Raw genomic sequence first — 13,579 nt, 5'->3', positions numbered from 1 at the left:
CAAATACGTGGAGATTAAACAACATGCTACTAAAGAACAACTGGGTCAAAGAAGAAACAAAAGAGATCAAAAGACACTTAGAGACAAATGCAAATAAAATACAATGTATCAAAATTATTGGGATACTGGGAAAGCAGTATTAAGAGGGGAAATTATATCATCACGGACCTAAGAAACAAGAAAAATCCCAAATAACCTAATATTACATCTTAAAGAACTAGAAAAAGAAGCACAAATGAAGCCCAAAGTCAACAGTAGGTAATAAAATTAGAACAGAATTAAAGGAAATAGAGAACAAAAAGACAATAGAAAAAAATTAATGCAATAAAGAGCTGGTTCTTTGAAAAGATTAATAAAATTGACAAACCGCTGGCTAAATTCACTAAAGAAAAAAAAGAAAAGACACAAATTAACAAAATCAGAAATGAAAAAGGAGAGTTATGACAGTTACCACAGAAATATAAAGGATTATACAAGAATACTATGAAAGACTATATGCCACCAAATTCAATAACCTAGAAGAAATGGACAACTTCTTAGAAATATATAACCTTCCTAGACTGAATCACAAAGAACTAGAAAATTGAAAAGACCGGTCAATAATAAGGAAATTGAAACAATCATCCAAAACCTCCCAAAATGCAGAAGTCCAGCATCAGATGGCTTCACTAGTGAATTCTACCAAGTATTCAAATGTGATTTAATACCTGTCCTCCTCAAACTCTTCCAAAAATTGAAGAGGCAAGCTCATTTTATGAGGCCAACATTACCCTGATGCCAAAACCTGGTAAGAATGCACAAGAAAACTACAGACCAATAGATCTGAGGAAAACAGACTCAAAAATCCTAAACAAAATGCTAGCAAATCAAATACAGCAATACATTAAAAAGATTATACATCACAATCAAATGAGGTTCATTCCAGGGGCACAAGGATGGTTCAACATATGCAAATCAATCAGTGTGATACACCACATAAACAAAATAAAGGATAAAATCATATGATCATATCAATAGATGCATTTGACAAAATACAACATCCATTTATGATTAAAACACTTAATGTAATGGATATAGAAAACCTCAACATAATTAAGACCACATATGACAGACCGTGAGCTATGATAATATCATATTTAATGGTAAAAAGCTGAAAGCTTTGCCTCTAAGATCAGGAACAAGACAGCTATGCCCCCTGTTAACCACTGTTATTCAATATAGAATTGGAAGTTCTAGCCAGAGCAATCAGGCAAGAAAAAGGAATAAAAGGCATCCAAATTGGGAATGAAGAAGTTAAACTATCACTTTTTGCAGATGACATGTTTCTTTATATAGAAAACCCTAAAGACTCCACCAAAAAACTATTAGACTCCACCAATAAACAAATACAGTTAAGTTGCAGGATACAAAAATCAGTGTACAAAAACCCATTGTGTTTCTCTATACTAACAATGAAATTTCAGAAAAAGAAAAGAAAACAATTCCTTTTGCAATTGGAACAAAAAGAATAAAATACCCAGGAATAAACTTAACAAAGGGTGTGAAGAATCTATACACTGAAAATTATAAGACATTATTAAAATAAATTGAAGAAGACACAGCAAAGAAATGGAAATGTATTCTGTGATCATGGATTGGAAGAATCAACATAGTTAAAATGGCCATATTACCCAAAGCAATATACAGATTCAATGCAATCCCTATCAAAATCCCAACAGCCTTTTTAAAAAATAGAACAAAAAAATCATCAGATTTGTATGGAATCACAATACACCCCGAACAGCCAAAGAAATACTAAGAAAAAAGAACAAGCCTAGAGGTGTCATACTCTTTGACTTCAATTTATATTACAGAAAGACAATAATTAAAACAGCATGATACTGGCAGAAAAACAGACATTCAGACCAATGGAACAGAATTGAGAACTCAGAAATACACCCACATATATATGGGCAGATAATTTTCAACAAAGGAGACAAAAACAATGGAGAAAAAAGCCTCTTCAATAAATGGTGCTGGGAAAATTGGAAAGCCGCATGCAAAAGAATGAAACTAGACTGCTCTTTGTCACCATGTACCAAAATTAACTCAAAACATATCAAAGACCTAAACATAAGATCTGAAACAATAAACTGCATAGAAGAAAGCATGGGTGCTAAATTTATAGACGTTGGGTTCAAAGAGGATTTTATGAATTTGACTTCAAAGGCAAGGGAAATAAAAACTGAAATAAATGAATGGGACTGTATCAAACTAAAAAGCTTCTGCACAGCAAAAAATTCATCAGCAAAACAAAGAGGCAACCAACTGAATGGGAAAAGATATTTGCAAACAATATCTCCAATAAGGAGCTAATATCCAAAATATGAGATCAGACAATTAAGTTCACGAACTCATCCTAGAAAAAGTGCTACATACCTCGCTGCTGAGTATCACTATGGTCACCTTCAAAGTACTCCCCTTGGGAAGCTATGCACTGACGCCAACACCTAGTCCACCCTTCAAAGCAATATTGGAACTCTTTTTCTGGAATGACCATCAGAGCTGTTGTCATATTGCCCTTGATGTCCTGAATGTCATCAAAATGTCTTCCTTTCAATATTTCCTTTATCTTCAGATAAAGAAGTCATTGGGGGCCAGATCAGGTGATTAGGGAGGGTGTTCCAATACAGTTATTTGTTTACTGGCTAAAAACTCCCACAGACAGTGCTGTGTGAGCTGGTGCATTGTCATGATGCAAGAGCCATGAATTGTTGGCGAAAAGTTCAGGTCATTTTCGTCTTTTTCATGCAGTCTTTTCAGCACTTCCAAATAGTAAAGTTGGTTAACTGTTTGTCCAGTTGGCACAAATTCATAATGAATAATCCCTCTGATATAAAAAAAAAAGGTTAGCAACATTGTTGCAACAAGTTTAGGAACTTACTTGTCATTCAGACCTCATATATACTCTTACAACTCAACAATAAAAAACCCCAAAACAATCCAATTAAAAAATGGTTGGAGGACCACAACAGACACTTCTCCCAAGAAGACATACAAACAGCCACAGATATATGAGAAACTGCTCAACTTCACTAGCTATTAGGGAAATGCAAATCAAAATCACAATGAGATACCACCTCACACCTGTTAGAATGGCTATTATCAGCAAGACAAGTAATAACAAGTTGGAGACCAAGGTTGTAGAGAAAAAAGAATTCTCATACACTTCTGGTGGGACTGTAAATTGGTACAGCCACTATGGAAAACAGTATGGAGGTTCCTAAAACTAAAAATTAAGAATAGAATTACCATATGACCCAGTGGTCCCTCTTTTGGGTATCTACCCAAGAAATCTGAAAACATTTATCCATACAGATATATGTACTCCAATGTTCACTGGAGCATTATTTACAATGGCCAAGGCATGGAAACAACCAAAGTGTCCTTCGATAGAAGGCAGGATAAAGAAAATGTGGTATATGTACACAATGCTATACTACTCTGCCATAAGAAAAGATGAAATACTGCCATTTGCAACAACATGGATGGATCTTGAAATTACTATGCTAAGTGAAATAAGTCGGACAGAAAAAGTCAAGAACCAAATGACTAACCATATGTGGTATATAAAACTGAAGGCAACAAAGGAACAAGACAAACAAAAACTCATAGACACAATAGTTTAGTGGTTACCAGAGGATAAGTGCTGAAGGGGGAAGGTAGAAGAGGGTAGAGGAACTAAATATATGGTGATGGAAGGAGAACTGACTCTGGGTAGTGAACACGTAATGCAATGTACAGATGATGTATTATAGAATCGTACACTTGAAACCTATGTAGTTTTGTTGACCATTGTCACCCTAATAAATTTCAATTTTTAAAAAAAGTGTTTGGGGTCTTTATTTAAAAGTTTTGTGACCAGATGTTTTGTGATGCTTTTGTGACCAGAAATACGTCATAAGGACTTAACTCTTAAATTCTCAGTAAAATTGGTTTTGTTATCCATCATTTCACTTAAAGTCATAGTTTCCAAGAATCAATCAGTATGTGACAACTTACTGTACCCAGTTAATCCTGTTCTTTGTAATCTCAAAAGCATTACTATTAATACCTTCCTAGTTTCTCTCAAGGTTTCTATGAAACTCGTAATTTCTGATTTTTACATTTATTTAATCAAGGTGAATCCAATATATTTAAAGCCAGTGATATTTCTGCAATATAGAGTGTATATCCTCTTCGAATTTAAGACATTTTATTAAGGTTTTCTTTCATAGAATTTCAGAAGTTCTCAGCCTAAAAATGTCTTTTTAGCCTGAATAGATAGATTAAAACCAGGGCTCAATAAACTTTCTGTAAAAGGCCCTATAGTAAATATTTTAAGCTTTGCAGGCCTCACAGTCTCTGTTTCAACTATTCAACATTACTATTGTAATGGAAAATAACCATAGATAAAACATAAACAATGAATGTGACTGTGTTCCAGTAAAACTTTATTTATAAAAACAGGTGAGGGGCCAGATTTGGCCTATAGGCCATACTTTCACTAACCTTGGGTTAACCCATTGTCAGGTTCATGTGTTCTCTTAAAGTATAATGTGAAATACAGTACAAACATTTTAGTTAAACTTATATATTTTAATAGATTTTTAACCTAACATGGATTATTTGACCCTTAGCCTCTGGACTGCTTTAATATTTATATTTGCCATAAGTTCTTACCAGCCAAAATACTTAGAAGAAAGTGGGGGAGAGTGTGGATAAAGATAATTTGAGATATTTATTACTTACTGGATAAGGATAGGTATTAGTTGATATAGTATTCTGAGTACATTTTATACTTCTTTTATGGAGGGAATCTATGTCATTATGTGTCACATTTTATTTCTATATCCAGTTATGTGTTTCTTATCTTATTTTTTGCACTTTTTCTTTTCATTCTGATTCTGTCATTCCCTCTAAATGAACATTTTTATCTCTTTTTACCCCTTTCTTTTCCCTTCAATCACAGACTTCTTGGAGAGCACCTTACTTTTCATGACATAAGATTCAATTCAACAAATCTTAACCCCTTATAAAATTGTTTTCTAAACTTTTTTGGATAACATCATCCCCCACTTTGAGAAAACATGATAACAAGCAGTAGGATTTTGTATTCCATACTTCACCAATATTTAAAATTTCTCTGTTTTGTTAAGGTATGAGGGAAGAGTATAGGGGTACCTTTTTCATTCCTTATGAAATTATTATTTCAGTATTGAGATTTATTCAAACTATTCAACTAAGATTTACCACCAAGATTTGATGACTTCTTATGTCAAATCCCAAGGGTCTTGTCCTACTTTTTTTTCCTCTTACATTCTCTTTAATCCAATACTGTCAACTAGCCTGTGCTCAAATTTTATTAATTCTCAGATGTGGCTCTCTTGCATTCAGTTTGATCTTTCATTGTCTCTTTCAACAATATATTTCTTCCTTATCAATCATGGCACAATTCTCTTTACCCTCTAAATTGTCTTCTAAGGGAGTTTTACAATTTTCTTCTGCATTTTAGTAAGTGTTTAATAGTGAATCTCACCCTAGTGCTTTGATTGTCTTTATAAGTTAACCCTAAAATAACAACTTTTGAATGGATGGTCACTACCTCCTTAAACTGAAAATCATAAGTACACAATTTCTTACATTTTATTTTCAGAATTCTCACCTCTTATATGTTGGTTTGTCCATCTTCCTTCTCCTCTAAAATCAAAACAATACCAGTGATTTTTCTGACCTATTGATGCTACATGGTTTGTTTATACTGTTTTGTGTCATCTTTTCAGCTTATTAACATGCTAAGAATAATATATTCATTCCTTTACACTGCCAAATCCCTTTTCTAAGATCTCTTATTGCCTAGCCAGATTACTATATGTTTCTTCAAGATTTCTCTATCTTCAGTTTCCATCCTTTAGTCATGCATAAAATCTGAATTTATTTTATTATCTGAAGTTAGTTATTTTTCCTCTTATTACTCTCATCAACTCTTACCCACATCCTTTCCATTACCTATTATATTCTTCCTTAATTTTCCCATAATTAACAATGTAAATATATTCTTCCTTCAGTTTTCCCAGATTTATCAACCTAAGTTATTAATATACTGCAACTTATTTGTATTTCTTTTTTTCTTTGAGCTATAATGACACTGGCACCACTCCTGTTCTCTCTTGGCATATTGAGCCTCCCACCAAGTAATTCCACTTATGAAGAACAGTTTGACTTCACTTCTCTATTCTTCTCCTGAGAGGACCAGAGCATATTACCAATAAGCTATGAATAGTTGACTAGGCATGAATAGCTATATATTACCACAATAGATTTCATTCTTTTACCAAATATTTGTTAAGCACCTACCATGTGCTAGCAAGTATTCTAGACACTGAGAATACAGCAGTGAACAATATTAAGTAGAATTGGACAGTATTGAATAGGCCAGTCTATAGAGTTTAGCAAACCAGACAAGTTTAAAACTGTAGAGCCATGCTGTCCCCAGTATGGTAATAACTACTATCCACATGAGGCTAGCTAATTTTAGTTTTGGATTAATTAAAATAAATGAAATTTAAAATTCAGTTCCTCAGGGCCGGCCCAGTGGCTCAGTCCATTGGAGCTCAGCGCTCCTAACGCCGAAGGCTGCTGGTTCAATTCCCACGTGGGCCAGTGGGCTCTCAACCACAAGGTTCCCAGTTCAATTCCTCGAGTCCCACAAGGGATGGTGGGCTCTGCTCCCTGCAACTAAGATTGAACACGGCACCTTGAGCTAAGCTACCGCTGAGTTCCCGGATGGCTCACTTGGTTGAAGCTTGGGCTCTCAGCCACAAGGTTGCTGGTTCGACTCCTCGACTCCCACAAGGGATGGTGGGCTGTGCCCCCTGCAACTTACAATGGCAACTGGACCTGTAGCTGAACTGCACCCTCCACAACTACGATTGAAAAAACAACAACTTGACTTGGAAAAAATCCTGGAAGTACACACTGTTCCCCAATAAAGTCCTGTTCCCTTCCCCAATAAAAAATAATCTTTAAAAAAAATAATAAATAAAAATAAAATTCAGTTCCTCAGTTGCAGATAGCCATATTTCAAGCGTTAAATAGTCCATGTGGGTACCATGGCTAGTGGATACCATATTTGACAGTGTAAATATAGAACCTTTCCATCAACATAAACAATTCTATCAGACAGTAATGCTCTAGAGATATTGGAACAAATGTGGAAAATTTTGAGCCTACCCAAAATTTAAAATACGTCATAGGATAGCTTGGTTCCCTAAATTAAGAGCTGGCCTATACCCTAAATACCAAAGAGGTAGTAGCAAGTAGGTTGTTTCTTTGACCCAAATTAATCTTAACACACACCAAAATCTCAGGATGACACATATATATGGAATTATTCTGTATTATATGGCATAGGTACATGTATACTTGTCCTGTCAATGCCAGCTTGAAGGGTACTTTTGGGTTTTGGACAACTTTCTTGTCTTCAGCCAAACTCTACTCCACTTTTAAAAACATGTTTTTAAAACTCACCTGATGATGTTTTCAAAAATAAAAGGAATGTTATAACTCAAGTTGTTTCTGTGTTGACCTGTTCCTCATTTTATATATTAACTATCTGTACTGTGGCACTAGACTAGAGATTGTCTAAACTAGATTGTAAGAGGCTTCCAGTCAACATAGCAGAGTAGGTAAACACTTGTGCTCACTTCCTTCAGAATAACCATCATTGTGAACCACCTGAAGTCTAGCTGAACAGAAATCTTATACCTAAGAATATATAGAAAAAGCCATATCGAGAATGGTAGGAGGGATGGAGACATGGAATGGGCTGGTCCCACACCCACAAGTGGCAGTTAAAAATTGGGAGGGCTGTCGCTCGTGGAATTCCTTCTTAAGAGCAAGTGACCCCAGCCCCACACTAGGTTCCCCAGTTTAGGGTTCCAGTGCCAGGAAGAGAAGTCCCAATAACTTTTGGCTCTGAAAAACAGCAGATATCATGGCTGAGTAAGATGGAAGCCTGCAAGAGTCCCATGCGTTCCTCTTAAAGGGCCCACATATGGCCTTATTTGCTGATGGACTGACTCACTCTGTGCTCCAGCACTGGGGCATCAGCTCAAAAAGCACTGGAGACATACAGGGGGGTACTGAATTGTCTGGCTGCAGCACGAAGGCTGGAGGGGCAGCTTTCTCTCAGACAGAAGTGCTGGAAGAATCATTGTTCCTTTGTTGAGCCTTCAACCCACCCAGCCTACATGCACAAGCAGGCACCATATCTGAGTCTCTATCAACCTATCCAACACCATTCCCCCACCCCACCCAATTTGCAGTCCTACCCAAGCCACTTCCAGTGGCTTTTCCATACAAGTGGCCAGTCTTGGCTCAAGCTACAGACTTTCTACAATTTCTCAAAGGTTCACAAACCCCAAATAAGCAGCATCTGGCCTCAACATGCCCCATACCTCTTGCTAAGCAGCCCCAAGCCCACCACTAGCAGCAATCATTCTCAATTCACAGCTTAGCCTCTCCATGCACTTCCAACCACAGCACAAGCACAAGTGGCAACAATCTTCAGATCACTTTGTAGCTCAGACCAAGTGGCCCCAGGCAGGCCACAGGTGGCAGCTTGACCTTGGCCTGCAGGAGAGTCTCTCCCAAGAGGCCCCAGAACCAACACACCTGGTAGCCAGCTTTAGACCACACCAGAGCACCACCCAACCACGTCCACAAATGACACACCCAAAAGGCAGACTTGGCAGGCACCAGAACCCCACTAATGCAAATCCTTCTCCATAGGGTCAGCCATTCACAACAACTTTTCCACTGTAGTTATGGCCAGTCCTCACAACCAGTCAGCCTGAGGGTCAATCCCTCCCATTGATGTGCCAACAGCAAACAAGGCTCAACTACAACAGGAGGACACACACAACCCACACAAGGGACACACCTGGAACACCTGCCTCAGGTGACCAGGGAGACTGCAACCCTGGGCCCATGGGATGCCTAATATATAAGGCCACTATATCAAGAGCAGGAAATATAGTAGCTCTACCTAATACATACAAATACAGGGTGGCAGCCAAAATGAGGAGACAATCACATCCCAAATAAAGAACAGAACAAAACTCCAGAAAAACAATTAAACAAAAATAGAGACAAGCAATCTACCAGATGGAGAGTTCAAAATACTGGTTATAAGGATGTTCAATGATCTTAATGAGAACTTCAACAGACATAAGGAAACATAAAAATGGTGATAGAAAACATAAAAACCAATCAGAAATAAAGATAGTAACTGAAATGAAGAACACATTAAAGAGAATCAACAGATTAGATGGAGCAGAGGATAGAATCAGCGATCTAGAAAATAAGGTAGCAGAAAACACCCAATGAGAACAGCAAAAAGGGAAGAGAATCCAAAAAATGAGAATAGTTGAAGTGGCCTCTGGGACAACATCAAGCATATCAACATTCTCGTCATAGGGGTACCAGTAGGAGAAAAGTGAGAGCAAGGAATTGAAAACCTGTTTGAAGAAATAATGACTGAAAACTTCCCTAACCTGGCAAAGGAAATAAACATACAAGCCCAGGAAGCAGAGTCCCAAACAAGATGAACCCAAAGAGGCCCACACCAAGACACATCATAATTAAAATGTCAAAGATTAAAAACAGAGAATCTTAAAATTAGGTAGAGAAAAGCAGTTTGTTACCTGCAAGGGAGCTCCCATAAGACTATCAGCTGATTTCTCAACAGAAACTTTGCAGTCCAGAAAGGACTGGCATGAAATATTCAAAATGATGGAAAATAAAGACCTGCAACCAAGATAACTCTACCCAGCAAAGCTATCATTTAGAATCAAAGGACAAATAAAGAGCTTCCCAGACAAGAAGCTAACAGAGTCCATCAACACCAAACCAGTATTACAAGAAATGTTAGAGGAACTTCTTTAAGAAGAAGAAAAAAAGATAAAAATGATTAATAAAATGGCAATGACTACGTATGTATCTATCAACATTTACTTTCAATGTAAATGAATTAAATGCTCCACTCAAAAGTTAGGATGGCTGAATGGATAAGAAAATAACACCCTTACATATGCTGCCTACGAGAGACTCAAATCAGATTGAAAGACACACACAGACTGAAAGTAAAGGGATGGAAATAGATATTTCATGAAAATGGGGGGGGGGGAAGCTGGGGTAGCAATACTTATACCAGACAAAATAGATTTTAAAACAAAGGCTAAAACAAGAGACAAGAAGGACCCAATAATCCCACTTTTGCGTATTTATCTGAAGAAACCCAAAACACTAATTCAGGAACATATGCATCCATATGTTCATTGCAGCATTACTTATAATAGCCAAGATATGGAAACAATATAAGTATCCATCAATAGATGAGTGGATAAAAAAGTGGTACACATATACAATGGAATATTATTCAGCCATGAAAAAGAATGAAATCTTGCCATCTGCAACAACATGGATGGACCTAGAGGGTATTATGCTGAGTGAAATAGAGAAAGACAAATACCATATGATTTCACTTATATATGGAATCTACAAAACATCATAAATGAGCACTCAGATACAGAGAACATTTTGAGGATATCCAAATGGAAGGGGGGTGAAAAAGAGGAAGGGATTAAGAAGTACAAATTGGTAGTTACACAATATATAGTTATGGGGATGTAAAGTACAGCATAGGAAACATAGTCATTAGTATTATAATAACTATATATGGTACCAGATGGGTACTAGATTTATCAGAGTGATCACTTTGTAAATTACATAAATGCCTAATCACTATGTTATACACCTGAAACTAATATTGTATGTCAACTGTAATTGAAAAAAACTGATTTTAAAAAATAATAAAATTGGTAATAAGCTCTCAGAGAGAGGGGGAGCAAGCCTTTCCTGAGTTCTCGAACCCTCCTAAATTCTAGCCTTTCACTTCATAACACATTAATATAATTAGTATTACATGTTCTGCAACTATTTACTAAATGTTCATTGATGTCCTACACTCATCTACTGTACCTTATTATTTTTTTCCCATTCAGTCTTTTTGATCTATATTTTCTTTCTCTTTACTTAACAGACAGTGTGGAGCATTCATTATTAAGACAATTGGGCAGCTCTAGTCCAGCTCAACTGATTTCTTGTCCAATGATCCTTGTGTGGCCGAGATCCAGCTTCGACAAACCGGCTAGAAGCTGCCCATTGTGAACCTTAGGGTTAGTTAATACCTTGCCATACTTATTTATTCCACTATAAACTGTCTAAATTTTATGAAATTTGCTTCTTCAGCTGTTCTACAAAATTCTTTAGGTAGATATGGCATGTTGTTTTTTTAAATGTGTTAATCTAACTGTAGTAACATTTTCTACATATTTTATCCATTCCATAAATAACCACGATGAGAATAGTAAGGTGTCTTTCATTTTCTCTGTTTTGTGTTATTTCTTTTCTTCTCAACCTTTTGGAAGTTATGTTTCATATTCTTTGCCATCTGTTTTAATATTTAGGATAAGAGTCATTTCTAATTCTAATGGAAGTTTTAATACTTTCATGCCTTTTAGCATATATTTAATCTTAATTATTCAGTTCTAATTTGCTATTTTGTCACTTAATATGCTTTTGTCTATTTATCTGTTACTGCTACTCTATTTAATTTTGCTTCTGCCATAGTTTTCGAAATTTGAATAGTATCTATACTTCTTTTTTATAACATTTTCCAAATATTGGAAACACCAGCATGATCAATATGATCAGTATTCTTGCCTTTTCATGTGATTATTATAACTGCATTAAAATTTTTCTCTAATATTTGAGATAATGCTGCAGCCTTCCTATAACATAAGCCATTTGGCACCAAATCTTGTGTAATATGGATCACCTAATAGAATTGTTTTGATAAAAGAAGAGCTCATCTCTGACATGATCCCATAACATTGACTGATATGTCACTGTATTTTAGTGTCCTTTGAATGCTTTAATCTTTTGACCTTTTCTTATATGTTACCAATATATGCAATTATATATATATATATATATGTATATATGTTACCTTTTCTTATATGTTACCAATATATGCAATTATATCTATATATATAAAACATACATATATATGTTATTCGTTTTTAAAAGGACAAATTGTTTTCATAAAATGCAAAACTATTTCTTACACCAAAGGAAAATTTTTAATTCTAATTCTAAAACCAAGTCTTAATATAAAATTGGAAAATAAGTAGGGAAGAAAAGCCATTTTTCAAAAGTTACAGACGCAATCCTCGGTGTTATTACTAAAATTTCTGTAGTAGTATAAAAAATCCTTCTTACATTCATTTGCAGTTCTTTCACTGACTTCCTAATTTTAGAACAGAAGGAAAAAAGCCATAACCATAAATATTGGCATTACCCTAATAAATCTCTCTTCCCTCTCTTATTCCATCCCCAAATGTCTTCCATGCTCACTAACAGCAGCAACAACAACAATAGAAATAATAGGACATAGACCCAAAGTTTTCCTGGAGAGTCAAATAGGGTATTTCTTTTTAAACCATAATTAATATGTTTATCAGTCAAATTGTTTCATGAGACCAGTAAGCCATATGAACATACTAGCATACAAGGATCCTATGTACATTAGTTACTCTTAGTTTTTAAAAATGTAAATAGAATAATAACTTCCACAGTGAAATTTCAGAAGTTTTTGTTTTCTAAGTAAAAAATATTAACCACTGATGTTATAGATCTTCTTTTAATAGTACTATCCTGAGAACAAAAAAAGTTAATGTTTTGATTTTCAAAATGTTAAACATGATGCTAAACAAATCCTGGACTGTTAATAAAAATTAATGATGTATTATTTGATAAGGAACTCTGATAATAATTGATACTGAAATGTGTTTCTTCCACAGAACTATATAGATTATATGCATACACATACATAACATATATACATATATAATTATATGCATACACATATACACATTACATATATATACATATATTATTTATATATATACACTTTCTTAGAATTTAGTTTTACTTTGAAAAGCTAATCAAAACTGTGGATTACTGTCAACCTGAATATATGGAGAATATCATCAACCTTCCGGCATAGCTTGATAGCCAAGCATGTTACTTCTAAAAACAGATAGATTAGAAGGACGAAAATTCTCCTTATATATACTAAGTAAAAACTGTTTTGGTTTCTTTTGTTGTTGTTGTAAATCTTCTAGACAAATTTGAAAAGCAAGTTTATACTTACTTAGTACCAATTTTAAAAGGCCAGTCTGAAGACCTCTGAAATTCACTTGTGTTAGAGTGAAATGGATAATACAAATATTAGTATATGTACCAAAATCACAAGGTAATAATTTTGTAACCTGTTTTCCCAAAATCTCTAATACAGTCAGAGATAGAAAGACGGTAGCATGTTAAAAAGATAAAGGATCTTGGAAAATTAAGACTTTAACTTCCTCTGTCAGCTGATTTCAGAAAGATGGCTTAGAAAAAGTGTTGTGACTTATTTTATAACATTGCTTTATAA

The sequence above is a fragment of the Rhinolophus sinicus genome, linkage group LG01, assembly GCF_036562045.2.
Source record: "Rhinolophus sinicus isolate RSC01 linkage group LG01, ASM3656204v1, whole genome shotgun sequence".
Taxonomy (NCBI): Eukaryota; Metazoa; Chordata; class Mammalia; order Chiroptera; family Rhinolophidae; genus Rhinolophus; species Rhinolophus sinicus.
The sequence above is the reverse complement of the archived record's forward strand: the minus strand, read 5'-3'. Positions refer to the sequence as shown.